Source organism: Parasteatoda tepidariorum, chromosome 2, assembly GCF_982258835.1.
Source record: "Parasteatoda tepidariorum strain Cologne lab strain chromosome 2, Ptep-v5.0, whole genome shotgun sequence".
Lineage (NCBI taxonomy): Eukaryota > Metazoa > Arthropoda > Arachnida > Araneae > Theridiidae > Parasteatoda > Parasteatoda tepidariorum.
Window position 1 is genome coordinate 117,547,338 of NC_141756.1, and position 14,470 is coordinate 117,561,807.

General features: G+C 28.2%; 1 long non-coding RNA gene across 2 annotated transcripts in view; it reads left to right on the plus strand.

Annotated features, from left to right (window-relative positions):
* Nucleotides 1–6,381: 6,381 nt before the first annotated feature.
* LOC147816096 (uncharacterized) overlaps nt 6,382–14,470 on the plus strand; it is a 46,301-nt gene continuing 38,212 nt past the window's right edge. For both annotated transcript variants that reach the window (XR_015431677.1, XR_015431676.1), the window contains exons 1-2: nt 6,382–8,512; nt 10,738–14,017. This is a non-coding gene — a long non-coding RNA (uncharacterized LOC147816096). The remainder of the gene's footprint in view (nt 8,513–10,737; nt 14,018–14,470) is intronic.

Sequence of the window (14,470 nt, forward strand, 5' to 3'; positions counted from 1 at the left end):
GCACTACTCCATGAATGCATCATTGAGGAACCCTTCGATTTATGAGGCGAAACACTATACCACAGTTTACTCGATGGTGCTTTCATTAAGCAGTGCTTTCATATGTATGACTTGCGTCATTCTATTGATTCATGGGCTGTAATCGATATACCGATCACACTCATGGTGTATATGTGAGGACATCAGTGTTTTTTTTTTCTCTCTTTTTTTTCCTTGCGAAAATACGGAATTTAACTTCTTGAGTTACTTTCATATTAGTGCGTAATTCAAATTAGGAGGGTGGGTCAAATTTTAAATATATTCCTAAATTTCTTGCATATTTACTTCCTTTTGCGTGTTTCATTCACAGTTTTAGGTTTTCCTCCCTTTGCATGTTTTTTTAATTCCTTTTCCTTAAATCTATCGATTTAATTTTCTGGTTATTTTTTTTTTTGTTATACTCCGTGTTATTTCATTCTATGTATATTTTTCTTAAATCTGATTTCTTTTTTGTATAATAATTTTTTCTCCCTTACCTTTAACCCATAATTGCTTTTCACCTTTTTATTCCTAGATTTTGTTTGCTTCTAATAACTAAATTCTACGTGTGCTTTATATACCTAACTATCTTACTTTTTATTTTTTAGGTACTATTTTACAATTTATTATCAATGCAGTGCTTGAAATTTTCTTGAAAATGCATAATTTCTAAATTTGATATTAAAAATAACTTTTGAAAATAAACTGATTGAAAATTTTCAATTAATTTGTTTTTGTGAATTTTAATATTTAAATTTATTTTTTCATTTAAAGTTCTTATAAAATAGTGCCAAAATACAAATTTGAGCTTTGCAGAAGCTTATCGAAATTTGAGCTTATCGAAAATGTGAGCTTGTGACATTATACAAGCCACGAATTGCATTCACAATAATTTTTAACGATATGCAGAATTAACTTGGAATCTCACATAATGATTTGTATAGATTTTAATGTATTGTCTATAAATCCTTGTAATTTTGAACTGAACTCAGAAGACGAGAGACACTTTATACCGAAAGAGGAATATAAAGAGATAATAGAAAGTTTTCCGATTTGTGAATCCAAATAAAATTGTAATTCATGATATGTGTTTTTTATTATTATTAAGGATATGTTTTTAAATTATACAGCTGACAGTTAAACATAATGCTAACGTAGCTCTCAAAGCAGGAATTCAAACCTCAAAACAAGAGTTCAATATTCAATTCTTGATTTTTTTTTACTAAAAGTTGTGGTTGATTTGGCTAACTAATTTTTTCTCCTTAATTGAAGTAAAGTTTTTCCCCAGGGGGTTTGCTTAATCCTACAATACGGATTTACTTTATTCTTAATTGTTACTATTTTTAAATTCCTATTTTGAAAAGCATTTATTTATGTGCGTTTCCCTTGTAGAAAAAAAAATCATATTTAAAAGTAACTATTTGTTTTTTAAATTTGAAAATAGACATTTTTACTTTTTTTAAATTTAATTTTTAACTATGTATTAATTTTAAGAGTTTTAAATTTTAAAAAAAATTCGAAAATTTTTCAATTTTAAAATTCAGATTTTATGTTTAGAAGAAAATTAAAAATCAATGGAGAAGAACGGCTTATGACCGTTTTTTAATAAAAATAACGATTGGTTCGTGAATTTTGAGGGTTGCTAAGTTTTGACAAATCATTAAAGTGAAAAATTTTCACGAGAGTTATTACATAGTGAAGATAGGCCGTGCTTGAATAAAATGGTCTCTGTCCATAGATAAGAAAAGTATAGTAAGTAAGAAAAGAAATGTGAGGGAATGTTTATGGGAAAGAAGTTTTGAAGGAAAAACTGATGTTTTTCCATTCAGATTTTAAAATTGAGCAATTCAAGAACAACCAGATAATCAATTCCCAACACCCAGAATTGTAAATTTCGTTTTGAAATTTCCAAGGGACGCAGATAAATGCTTGTGATATTCGTATACATTTTTACCTTTACTATTACAATAATTTTGAAAACTTCCAACACGAGAAATATCTTTCACGGATATAAATCTCCCCCCCCCCTTGATTTTTAGTTGTTATTTCATCCGCTTAAATTGTAGGGTTTAGCAAATACGGGCTTCACGTACCCGGGGCCCCAGTGACGTCCACCTTCATTTATATCCTTAATTTTTGGCGAAAATCATGCTTCATGCATTTTTTAATGTTAACTTCCAATGACTGGAATCTTATTTTCTAAAAGAATTGGTTTTTAAATAAGTAACCACAAAACAATATTTTAGGACTCACTTGTTAAAATTATGCATTTTAAGTAGTTAAAAAGTTTTTGGAGTAAATTAAATCATGTCTAATATTTCTACAATAAATTCGCATTTTTCCTAGAAAAAAAATGAAGATGGACCGTCGGATAGAGAATTTTCGTTTTAGGTTAATTTTCAACTCTGTTCTTGGCCCCTTTTTTCAGATATTAGTTAAGGCCTCTGGAAAAAATTAAACGTATCACTTTCACTTGTTCACAAAAATTTCTTTATTTTGGACATCTGGAAAGTAATAGGAGATAAGAGAATTGTTTCATTATCCAGTTTTACTTACAAAGAAAAGCATATTTAATTAGCATTGATTAAAATACTTTTTTGAGAAAAGTAAGTTAAAATGTGATTTAAAAGAGAAGAATTCCTAAGACTTTCATGGGTTTGGAATTCTAGAGCTTTCTATTTACTTTTATTAAACTTTTAGATTTACGATATTTTTAATGCTTGGAAAAACAAATGCCGCAGAAGAAAATATTTTCAAAAAAGTTTCAATATTAGCAATTTGAGTGCTTGTTTTTAATGGACTTTTTATGGTAATTGGTTCTTAAACCAAACAACCACACTTGTAATCAATTCATCCAAAAAGGTTACACCACTATTAATTCCCTTCTACGATTGTTGCCTTTTGATTTAAAAATGAAAATGGAATGTTCTCTAAATTTAAATTTCAATACATTTGTTTTTCCAAATTGAAAAGTTTCTGTTCTGAATTTAAAGAAGTGTCGCTACTGTTTTTAAATCACAACTAATAAAAACCTATTGGTTCAAAAAATTGTATTTTGATTCGAAACTAAGTATAAAAAATGTGTCTGGCTAGTAAGATTATAAACCTCGCATTTATTAAAACTATAAATAAATATTTTGCAATATGATTCAACGTATTTTTTTGAAAGAAAAAAAAGGTAAGAAAACTGCCGGTTTTCACAAAGTAAAATTTTTTCTGCAAACAGATTCAATGAAAATACCTTCTTTAAGTGCAGAAACTTCTTATTTATTAGATTTGATTACATGTATTTTACATAGTTCTAAGTGTTTGACAATTCCTTTCTGTACTGTTGTAATTTTTAAGGAAAAAAATAATCCATAAATGGAACAAAATTTCAGAAAAAAAAAACTTAAATGCAAACTCGTTTTCATAAAGAAACTAGATTATCCATTTCAAATAATCTCTATTTTAAAATACTCTTTATTTACAATATCCTTTATTTTCCTGATTGGGGTAAAGGCAATTATCAACATCAGTTTTTTTTAATACATGAGATTCTCTAAAAGTCATTAAGTTTTGATTTTGTGAAGTATGAAAGTTGAAACATTAAAGTTATTTTAAGTTATTTATTGAAAACATTAAAATTGTTTTAACGCTTCAACCAAAATAAGCATGTAAGAAATTTTTTTTTTTATAAAAAAAAAATAAAAACTGCTGCTTTCTTAGATTTTAAAGTTATAACCAAGCAATCTAAGCATTAAAGAGTAAAGCTTTTCACTTTCTTTTTATTGTTTAAATTTAATATTTACATTGTTATGATGATTTGAAGATATTTTTTTTACTATATTGCACCCGTCTTACTAAGTTTAGGACATTTTAATAGGAAAATTTTAGTAATTAAATCAGTTGAATGTTTAGTTGTTTCCTTCCAGAATTTGAAAGAGGTAATTATTTCAATTAGGAAAATATAAGTGATATTTTTTGTGTTCTGTACACAGATTTCTAAGCTGTCAACTTATGAGTGTCATATTTTCACATTAAACGAAATGCAATGATACTATTTTTTTTAAACATTTTCAGCATTTACGAATAACAACTTGAATGCATGCATGAATATTTGAGGAGGCTCTTAAATATCAATTTTCCAATTTTATTTCAGTTAGACAAAAATGAAATATTCTTAAAATTTTCTGATAATTAAGAAGACTAAATGTTTGTTTTTAGAATGTAAAAAAATTCTTTGATGCAAACTTACTTCATATTTCAAAAGCTTTCTACTTATTCCTCTTTTTAAAGAGGCGCCAACTATTACGGTTTGTTGGTACTTTTTAGCTAGGAACTATATATATATATATATATATATATATATCGTCTAACCCCGCTATAGTGAATCTTCAAGGGACCGAAATTTTGTCTCACTATATCCGTTACGCATGCAATCCCAATCTCCTCCTTTCATTGCACATTATTCAAGTAAATGACTGAAAAATGTTATGTAGTAGCAAAAAATGTATTCTTTTTCATTACTCTTCGTCTTGTGTACAAAAAAAAAAGAGTAATCTTTAGCTGATGAGCAATCCTCAACATCAGATATGGAAACACTTCCCGAATCTCAGATAATTTTTCCTGAATTTCTGTTATTCCGCTTTTTAAATCTGTCTAACCTGCCATTCGAACACATGAAAGTATTCTCATAAAATCGCTTAGCAAATTCATCGACATTTGTCCAGATACTGGAAGATTGCGGCTCCTTCGAATGGTGAACCACTTTTTTCAACTTTTTTCTTCCATCTAAATTTTTTTCATGAGCAGAAATTATTAATTGCCTATTTTTCCATACGTTACAAACTGCATATTTGGATAGTTTATAATCCGTGCAAATATCAGCTTGATTGCATCCATTTTCAATTTTTATGATTAAGCCCATTTTAATCAATCAATGGAGAGCGTTCTACGTTTACCGCTCGCCATAGTTGAGTCACTTGTTTGAAAGATTTTTTTGAACTGAACTGAGAGCAAAAAGGAGTTGAAATGAGGGCCTTATCACCACATATCCAACCCTTTGACCAATCATGAATAATTGCTCATTCCCTATGACAAAAAATGCATATTGATTTCACTGACACCTTACAGGTGCATCAGCTGCCTGGGTTGATAACATCTGCTTGGCATGTTTAGGGATAGGAAAGTGAGATAAAAGAAGCAAACAAGAAAAAATGCTTATCGCTACATTCTATAGATGGTTTTGAAAATCGGTATATGTATTTATTTTGAAGTAGAAATATCAAAATTATTACAAAAAAAGGGGAAAAAAATCAGTCGAAAACAGAAAAAAGTTCATTATATTCAACTTCCTCGCTTTTTTGGTTCACTATAGCGGGGTTAGACTGTATATATATATATATATATATATATATATACATATATTAATAAACATATAAGGATATATTTTATTATTAGTATTACTATATATTATTAGACAGACTATATAGAATTAAGTAGATTATTTTACATTTCTTTAGATTATATATGTTACCGTGAAGGATCGAAATCAAGAGAATGTCTACTTTTATCGATGAATGTCAACAATCACATAGTCATTTTGATGAATGTCTGAAATATTTCCTATATCCGATTTGATAACTGTTGATATCGTTGCTGAATGTTGATTTCTACATTCTATGTCCGTTCATGACAGAAATATTTGTTATATCCGATTTGATATTGATTTATTCGTTGATATTATTCGATATTTTAATATCTGCAAAGGATAGATTAGGAGAAACATCAGTGTTCTCAGTACCGGTTAAATGCGCACCCAGCAGTGGCACTTGACTGTAAGAAACCTCAGGGTAGGGTATACCGGGCAAATGTACACCCGGCAGTGGCACTTAAGTATACCTAGTATATATTTAGGACATTTACCTAAGCGACTATGTGATTGTCAACAGTTACCGGTGTAAATCAACAACCAATTTCGGTCATTCACAGTATATATTATACTATATCAAAAGTTAGAAGTATTACAATATTATACATATATATTATTGTAATGCTTCTAATTTCTGATATCTAGTTTGGAAAGTTGGCACTCTTTCATCTGGAGATTTCAAATTTTCATTCCTTGATTAAGCAATATTTATTTGTTTTTTTTTTTGTTTTATTTCTCATAAGTTTGTTCCAATTTAAAGAAAAATGTATAAATACAATTTCGGTTTTGTGGTTTTAATACTATGGCACTTGATACCATGAATTTCTTAAAGTATTTTCTTGAGGTCAAATGCAAATCAGGAATTTTAAATCTATTACTATTGTTATATGCTTACCCTGTTTATAATTTATATTAGTCATCTGATTGTAATATTTCTTTGTTTTCTTAAATAGAAAGCTTCTAGAAAATTTGATTGTTGGCTTATCATGCAGATTAGGTTTTGCATCGTTAGTCGTAGACAAATAAAATCGGATTAGACTGTTACCCTAATCGTAAAAACCAACCCCTGCTCTTGAAACCCCTTCTCCCCTTGATCACATTTAATTAATCAAAACTGATTCCTTAAAGAATTAATTATAAGAATGGTTGATTGGTTTTCAATTGGTTTGGCGAAAATGCTTTAAAACATAGTTTTATGTAGGCTACATTAACACAGTTTTATGTAGCATAAAAAATATGAAAAAATTAGAAAAACTAAAGTACATAAAAAATAAAAAAGATTGACAGCTATTTTTCATAATTAAGAGATTTTATTATATTTTTATAATTTTTTCTGTGACACTAGCCTACTTATAAAGTTCTAAATTGAGTTATGTCAGAGTTGAATAAAATTGTTATACACAAGGTTTTATGTTTAGTGAAGTTTAATGAAGCAAAAATGCTGAAATTTTCTTTCATAAAAATGACGAGTTGTGAATAAGGAAAAGTGAAATTTATTTACGCAGAACAAAATATAATTTACTCAATTGAAAAACAAATATACAACTTCGAAGAGTTTGTCCTAAGTGCAGTTTTTTTCCCTAATCAATAATGCTCTAAATTTAATTTCAATTGAGCTTTGAATTTAAGAAAAAATATTTTTAGTAATTACTTTTTTGTTACAGTTACATGATTTTTAAAATAAAATATAAAACGAAATTTGATTCCAGGGAAGTTTGTTTGAATGTTTGTATACATTCATTTATATCGCTCATCATTACATTTTTAGTTATAAAAACACTTAACTAAATAAAACAAAGTTAGCACTAATTTTCATGCGTTAGCAAACAAAAAGAATTGATATATATATAAATTCTTTATCTGTCTTTAATTAAAAAGAAATATTGATCTAAAATTTACAAGTCAGCACAATAATTTCGAGAAAATATTTGTAATTTATTCAAGAAGAAAATTATTAAAATGTAGGTTTTATTTAACTTTAAAAATTTTAAATTCGTAATCATTATTGTTTTTAAGGAAAGAATCAACAAAATTATTTTCTGCTCAATGAATTGATTATTAAAAATAAATTCTTTTCTTTTATAGACGCACTATTAAACACTCATTAAATTTTTCTACCATAAATAAGTTTGTGAAATATCACTAAATTTCATTTTGATTTATCAAGTAATTATTTCAGATAGATAAAGTATTGCAAAATTTTTTTTGTAAGAAAATACTGTTTTTTTTTTTTTGCTGTCGCTTTGACTTCAATTAGCAATATGAGTAATGATTGCAAAATTAGACTCGAAGATTATCTTGCTTTGACATTAAAGCAATCGCCTATAAAATTTATTTACGAAAATTGGTTAAAAACAGTACAAAGTCCACAAAAAAACCCTCTTTTTTAAATTATTTTCAAAGAGATCAAAGATGAATTTTTTGCCCTTTTTATTTGGCGCTCCTTTTACCATTGTCTAGATTCACTAAATGATAAGTCCAGCCCTGTCCAAACACACCAAGGATTTGTCATTTTGTTTTTAAAATTCTTCCTAGTTGCCAATTGGCAATCATAGATGAGCAGTCTACCTATATTATTAGTCTATGAGAGACCTTTTCTCTATGTGTAGCTAGCTTGGTTTATTCTGTTTTGTGCCATGCATAAAACAGACGGTAAAATTTTAAGTGAATATGGATAATGAAAAGTTTTTAACGTCTTCTGAGTTCAAACAAAGAGAGAGAGAGAGAGAGGGAGAAATAATAGAGAGCGCAGTAACAAAGTTAATTATCAAAGGTAACACCTTAAAGACTAGAATTTAACCAATCAAATTTACGACGTAGCTAGTCATGCGTCTACTTTTTACTCTTTAAAAAATGTTGTACAATGTTTATTTTTTAAAAATTTAATTTTTGATTATCATGAAATGATTTTTTTTTCAGGTAAACTAATCAATATTTTAGACTTCTTTTTTAGTTCCTAGAAGTCGTTGTTGTCTTGTGTTCTCTGATTTTATTCGCATGGATGAATGACTTTTTTGTATGCAGATGAAGAGAGGAGGAAATATTTAGAAAATTCTGCAAGCCTGTCTTTTCGTATATCAGGTAATTTTAAATATGAAATTAAAAATTATATGATAATTAATTAATAATGTTTTGAAACCTATTTCCGCAAATGTTGATAATAACTAAGGTGATTTGTTTTTTCTGGTGAATAAAATCTCCGAATTAAGTACTCTCGGAAGTCACGTACAACAGATGAACAACTTTTGATCTAATGATCCGATTTTTACGTACTATGACTCAATCTTAACGGTTCAAGAATCAAAAATTTATATATGCTTATTAGTTATTTCTGACGATAATTTTAGTTATGAACGCACTATTAGTTTTATTTAGAACCTTTTAGTTACAAACGTACGAAAAACGTAATTTTTTTTAAATAAACATGCCTTTTTTCCCAACTACGGATTTGGATTCATGACCCTTAAAATTCGGGAGAGGGGTTGTTGGAATCTGGGAAATAAATCCCTAAACCACAGGAGAATGGTTGAAATTTTGGTTTTAGTCATACGGCAGGAGAGCGGTTTGAATCATATTTGATCAGAAGAGCGATAGTGGTCCGAACCAGGGTTTCTTTAACGTTAAATTTACTTTTTGCGAATTCAACTATAGTTCTCAAACTTTTTAAGCGAACTGAAATTTATAATTCGAAAGATTATTCCATGGAAAATTTTTTTAATAATTATTTATAATTGATTTGTTTTATAATTGATTTGTTTCATAATGTTCGAAAAATTGTGAACAGTTAATGTAGACAATTTTTCTGTCCTATTTTTGAACGAAAATCGTTTGAATAGTTTTTGAAAAATTAAATTTTAAATAAAAGATTTTTTTTCTGCAATTCATGTTTTGTAAACAATTTCCATATCTTCAAATAAAACAAAAGAATTAACATCGTTATTTCAACTCAAACAAAATCGCTGATGATGATTACATAGCTGCCAACTTGTAACGGTCACCGGGAAGGATTTTTAAAGAGTGATATCTTAATATAACTTAAATTTTACTACTCAGCCAGCACTGAGGGTTTCTCAATTTTTTCCTTTTAACCTAAATTGCCGACTTTTCTTTACAGGAGACGTGATTTTCTAAATAAGTTTCATAATTAATTGTGAGCATATTAACAAAAAAAAAAAAGACTAACTGCTAATCCGTTATCAATCATGAATTATTTTATTAATTTTGTTTTCATAATTATTTTGAAAGTTAAGAATAAAATTTCTTCATTTTATCAATCTTAAGATAAGGTTAAATTTGCATTTCCGGAGTTTCTTTATTAATTTTTAATATGAAAGTGAATAACGGTTTTTATTGAAATGAAAACAAATGCTATAACTGACAGTATTACTTGGGGCATTGCTTGAGACCAAAGTTTACCATAATCAATCAATTTCCTCCCGTACCCTTTCGAAGAGCCTTCAGTCCCTATCCCTGGTATCTATATTTTTTCAGTTAGGTACCTTTATTCAGTCCCTGGTCAAATTATAAGACGCAGTATACGATTCTATGAAAAAATCTTAATTATCAGATGACAGCTTTTATCGTTTTTATGTGACTGAAAGCGATTTGCACTTGTTTACGTATCATTTGGTTAAATTAGTCGCTTTAATGAAGTATTTTACGGTAACTCTATTTTATGGTTAAATATGCATAGTGGCTTATAGCGAAAAACTCTTCATAACATTCCATGTTCTACTGTAGATTGTCCTTATGGCGGACTTTTACTGTTTTCTGATTTAATGTTAAAATAATAAGACCTGAATGTGTACAGAAGCTGTTGACATCATTGATGACACTGAATGTTGATTTCAACATTCACTGTCCGTACCGTTGTCAAAAATATTTGTCAAATCCGATTTGATATATTCGTTGATATTATTATTCGATATCTGCTGAGGGTAGATTAGGAGAAACATCAGTGTTTTTGGAGTACTGCATACTGGGCACTTTACCTTAGAAAAACATCACTATAGGGCATACCGGGCAAATGTATACCTGGCACCTTAGAAAAGTATCAGTTGTAGGGTATACCGGGAAGTCGTACTAACTAGACCTAGTATATATTTCAGACATTTACCAAAGCGACTTTGTGATAATCAACATTCGCTGGTGGAAGTCAAAAACAACCCATTTCGGTCTTTCACAGTAACATATGCATAAGAAACAAACTATTTTTAAAAAAATGAGTAACTGCATTTACACATAGAACGAGTCATTCGATTGCTCATTATGAATCCAGTCTAATTTTTTTCCTTTTTCCTCCCTAGAGTCTGCAGAAAACTTTTAACCAAGAAATTTAAAAGTAAGAACTCCAGTAAGTACCTGCATTCATGAGTGTAATCGGATTGAATAGTAAGAGGTAAGTTTTAATTAATTGAATAGTTAAAGGTAAGTTTTAATTAATGTAAAAAGATTTTTTTACGTGACGATCACAAAATGGTTGTGCATTTTTCTATGTTAAAAGGTAAGATCGTACTGGTAATGTATTTATTTATCTTACGTTTTGTTTAATTAAATGGCCATTTATTATTGGAATGAATTTAGTTCGGGTCTTGTTTTATTGCCCGTCGCGACGGACCGACGCGTCGGTTATCGTATTTTTTATTCAGGTGCGCCGCTCTCAACATGCGCTCGAGAATCGCCCGCTCTTAAATTATGTGCGACGAATTTCGTTTGTTTCGTTTTCTATATTATTCAAACTTTTTCATCATGTTTTCTCTTACTTCATTTTCCAATTTTATCCTTTTTTTCGCTTTTCTTTCTCCAAATGACTAGCGGCGAATTTCATTGGTACCATATCATTGTATTTGCGTTTTCCAATTTTATTTTGTTTTCAAATTAGTGTGTTTTGTGTCCTTTTTCCCCCAATCTTTTTCACTTTGCTTTCCAAATCACTACTATTCATGTGTTCACTGATTTGTTTTCCAGTTTTTTCATCCTTCTTTGTTCTAGCTTGTTTTCTAGTATTATCTAGTATTTTATCTAGTATCATCCAGTGTGTGTTCCCATTTTTTTCATCCTTTTTTATTCTATTTTGTTTCTTAGTATTTTATTTTGGTGTTATAGTTCATCCAATGTGTTTTACAATTTTTTCATTCTTTGTTTTTTTCTATTTTGTTTTCTAGAACTTTATTCTGGTATTATAATCTATCCAGTGTGCTCCAAATTTTTTTTTATCATCCAGTGTACTTTCCAATGTTTTTTTTTCTTTCAATTTATGTGTTCCTATTAGTTTCTTTCAATGTGGTCCCATTTTTTAATCAGTGCATTTTTAGTGTGTCTTGCATTTTCCAAGTTTTTCTGTAGCTTTCTCAGAGTGTTTTTTTATCTGTTTTTATTTCAATGCGTTTTCTATTATGTGTTCAAATTTTTATCTTCCAATACGTCTTCTGTTTTAATTCATTATAGTTACTCCAAATTTTATTTTCTAATAATTGTTCTAATTTTTATTAATCCAATATGTATTCCAATCTTTATTTTCCAATATATGCTCCAATTTAGATTTTTCATTGTGTATTCCAATTATTTTTTGCATTCAGCGTTTGTTCCAGTTTTTTTCTCAAAATATGTGTTCCAATTTTTTTTTTTTTTCTTGCAAATCTTTTTCTAATTTTCTTCCTCCACTGTGCGTTCCATTTCTTTAATGCGAGATTTTGTAATAATTTTTTTGTTGCATTTTTTCTATATTTTTCTTTAGCTTTCAGAAGATTTGCTTTTTTTTTACCTTGTTTTGATTTTTTCCATGTTTTTCCTTTGTCTGTTTTAGGGAGATTTTCGATTGGCAATATTTTTGTTCAAGTGAAGTTGATCAAATCCACTTAAAATTTTATTGCTCTATATTGTTTTCGTAACTTCGCTCCTTGTTTATAAGTGAATCTTTATGTTTTCCGTGTTCAGTATTTTTCAGTTTTCTGTAGTAATTTTAAGAACTTCTATTTGGTATTTTTATTCTTCCAATTTTCGTTTCTCCAACTTTTAAAACATTATTTTTTTTTATGCGCTTTCCAATTTTATTCATTGTTTTTCAGTTTTTTGAGTGTTTTGTTTTATTCCTAAGTATGTGTCTTTGTATATGTATGTTTTTAATTACAGCTGCCCTAAAACTCTGGTTTAATTTTCATCCCTTCTATTTCAATTTCCAATGTACATTCTGGCTTTGTTTGTATTGTTCGTTCTGTTTTTATCTCAAATGTGTGCTGATGTTTTTACTTCAAATGTGTTTCTTTTTCAATGAATGTTTTTTTCCAGTAAGTGTTTTGTATCTTTCCTTTTTTTCCCCTTATCTTCTTTGTTTTTTCAAGTGGTGTACTATTTCTGTAATTCTTGCAGATGTTTTTCGATTGTTAATATTTTCTCTAAATTAAAGTTGGTCAAATCCACTCATGTTTTGTTTTCCCTATTTCGTTTTTCGTATCTTTTCTCTTAGTTTATATGTGAATCGTTTTTTTCCCCGAACTCTGTATTTCTCGCTTTTCAATTTTTTGAGTTATTTCCAAATTTTTTTTTTTATTAATATGTATATTCTGCTTATCTTCAATGCATGTGCTGTTCTTTTATGTGTAATTTTTTAAATATTTTTTGTTTTTATTTTCAATGAGTTCTGTTCCTACATCCAATTTTTGTGCTGTTTTCATTTCCAATGATTTTCTATATAATTTCTAAAATATTCTGTATTTAGTTCGAATGTGTTTTTATTTGTTTTGTTAATTGAATATGTATGTTTTTTTTCGATGAGTGTTTTTTTTTCCAGTTGGTGTACCATTTTTCCTTCTATGTTTTTTCATCCTTTTCTTTTATGATGTGTGCTCTAGTTTTTCTGATTAGTAACATTTCCGTTCTAGTGCAACTGATCAAATCCATTCGTGACCATCGGTCTACTTTGTTTTCCTTATCTTCCATCTTTCGCATTCGTTTTTCTGTTTTTTTTTTTTTTTTTTTACTATTTAGTCCAAGTATTTCCGATTATGTCCATTATGTCATGTCTTCCAATTCTTTGCAAATTTTAATTTTCATGTTATTAATTTTATGTAATTAATTTATATAATTATATTTGATATAATTATATTTTATACTATTAATTTTATTTTTTAAAAATTGTTTTCTCATTTCTTTTCTAATGTGTTTCATAGAAATTTTTTTTTCTTAAGTTCATTTTTTTCTGGTTTTTATCTAATTTATTTTATTGCTTTTTAACCTTTTTTTTTAGCTCTTTTCATCAAAAATTTGGGTAAGTTTAATGATTTTATTATGCTGTGTTTCAGTTGTTTCCAATATCTTTAACTTTTTCCAATTTTAATTTCTTTTCTTATGACCTGTACAATTTTTGAAACTTACCATGTCTCTAATTTATCATAAACTCACGTAATTTATCTTTATAGCATACATTTCTGCTTAATACCCTGACAAAGAGGAAGAATCTGACAAAATAGGATCTGTTATGTTGCTTAGAATAATTCCAAAATGATCCTGTAGGACTGACTGCCTGATATAGACGATATAGACCTAACAACGCAAGAAAATTTATTTTGGAATATTGCCATTTTATTTGTAAGTAAAACATTTTTCAATCTATTTTATCGACTATTTAAAATCTTGCTATTAATTTTAAAACTAAATACACATTGCACAAAGCAGTGTTTTTTTAAATTTTTTATTGTATAATTTTTTTTATGCTAATATGCACTATGCGAAAAATTTAATAGATATAATTCTAAATAACTTTTGTTCTAGTAACCAGATCGAAGGTTGAATCATAATGGTACAAAGAAAAGTAACATCAAATGTGTTAATTAACTATTAATTAAGTTAGACAAACAAATCTACTTCCCTTGAATAAACGTACTTTTTTTCTCGCAAATTATGGAGTTGCCGTGATTGATTGAGAAAGTAGTTCAGTCAGAGGAGCCGCCGAAATATCTCGTTCCTGTCAAAATGACAAAGTTTTGCTTTCTATTCCCTCATGGTCGTGATATTTCCAGGCTGATAGTGTTAAAAAGTAAT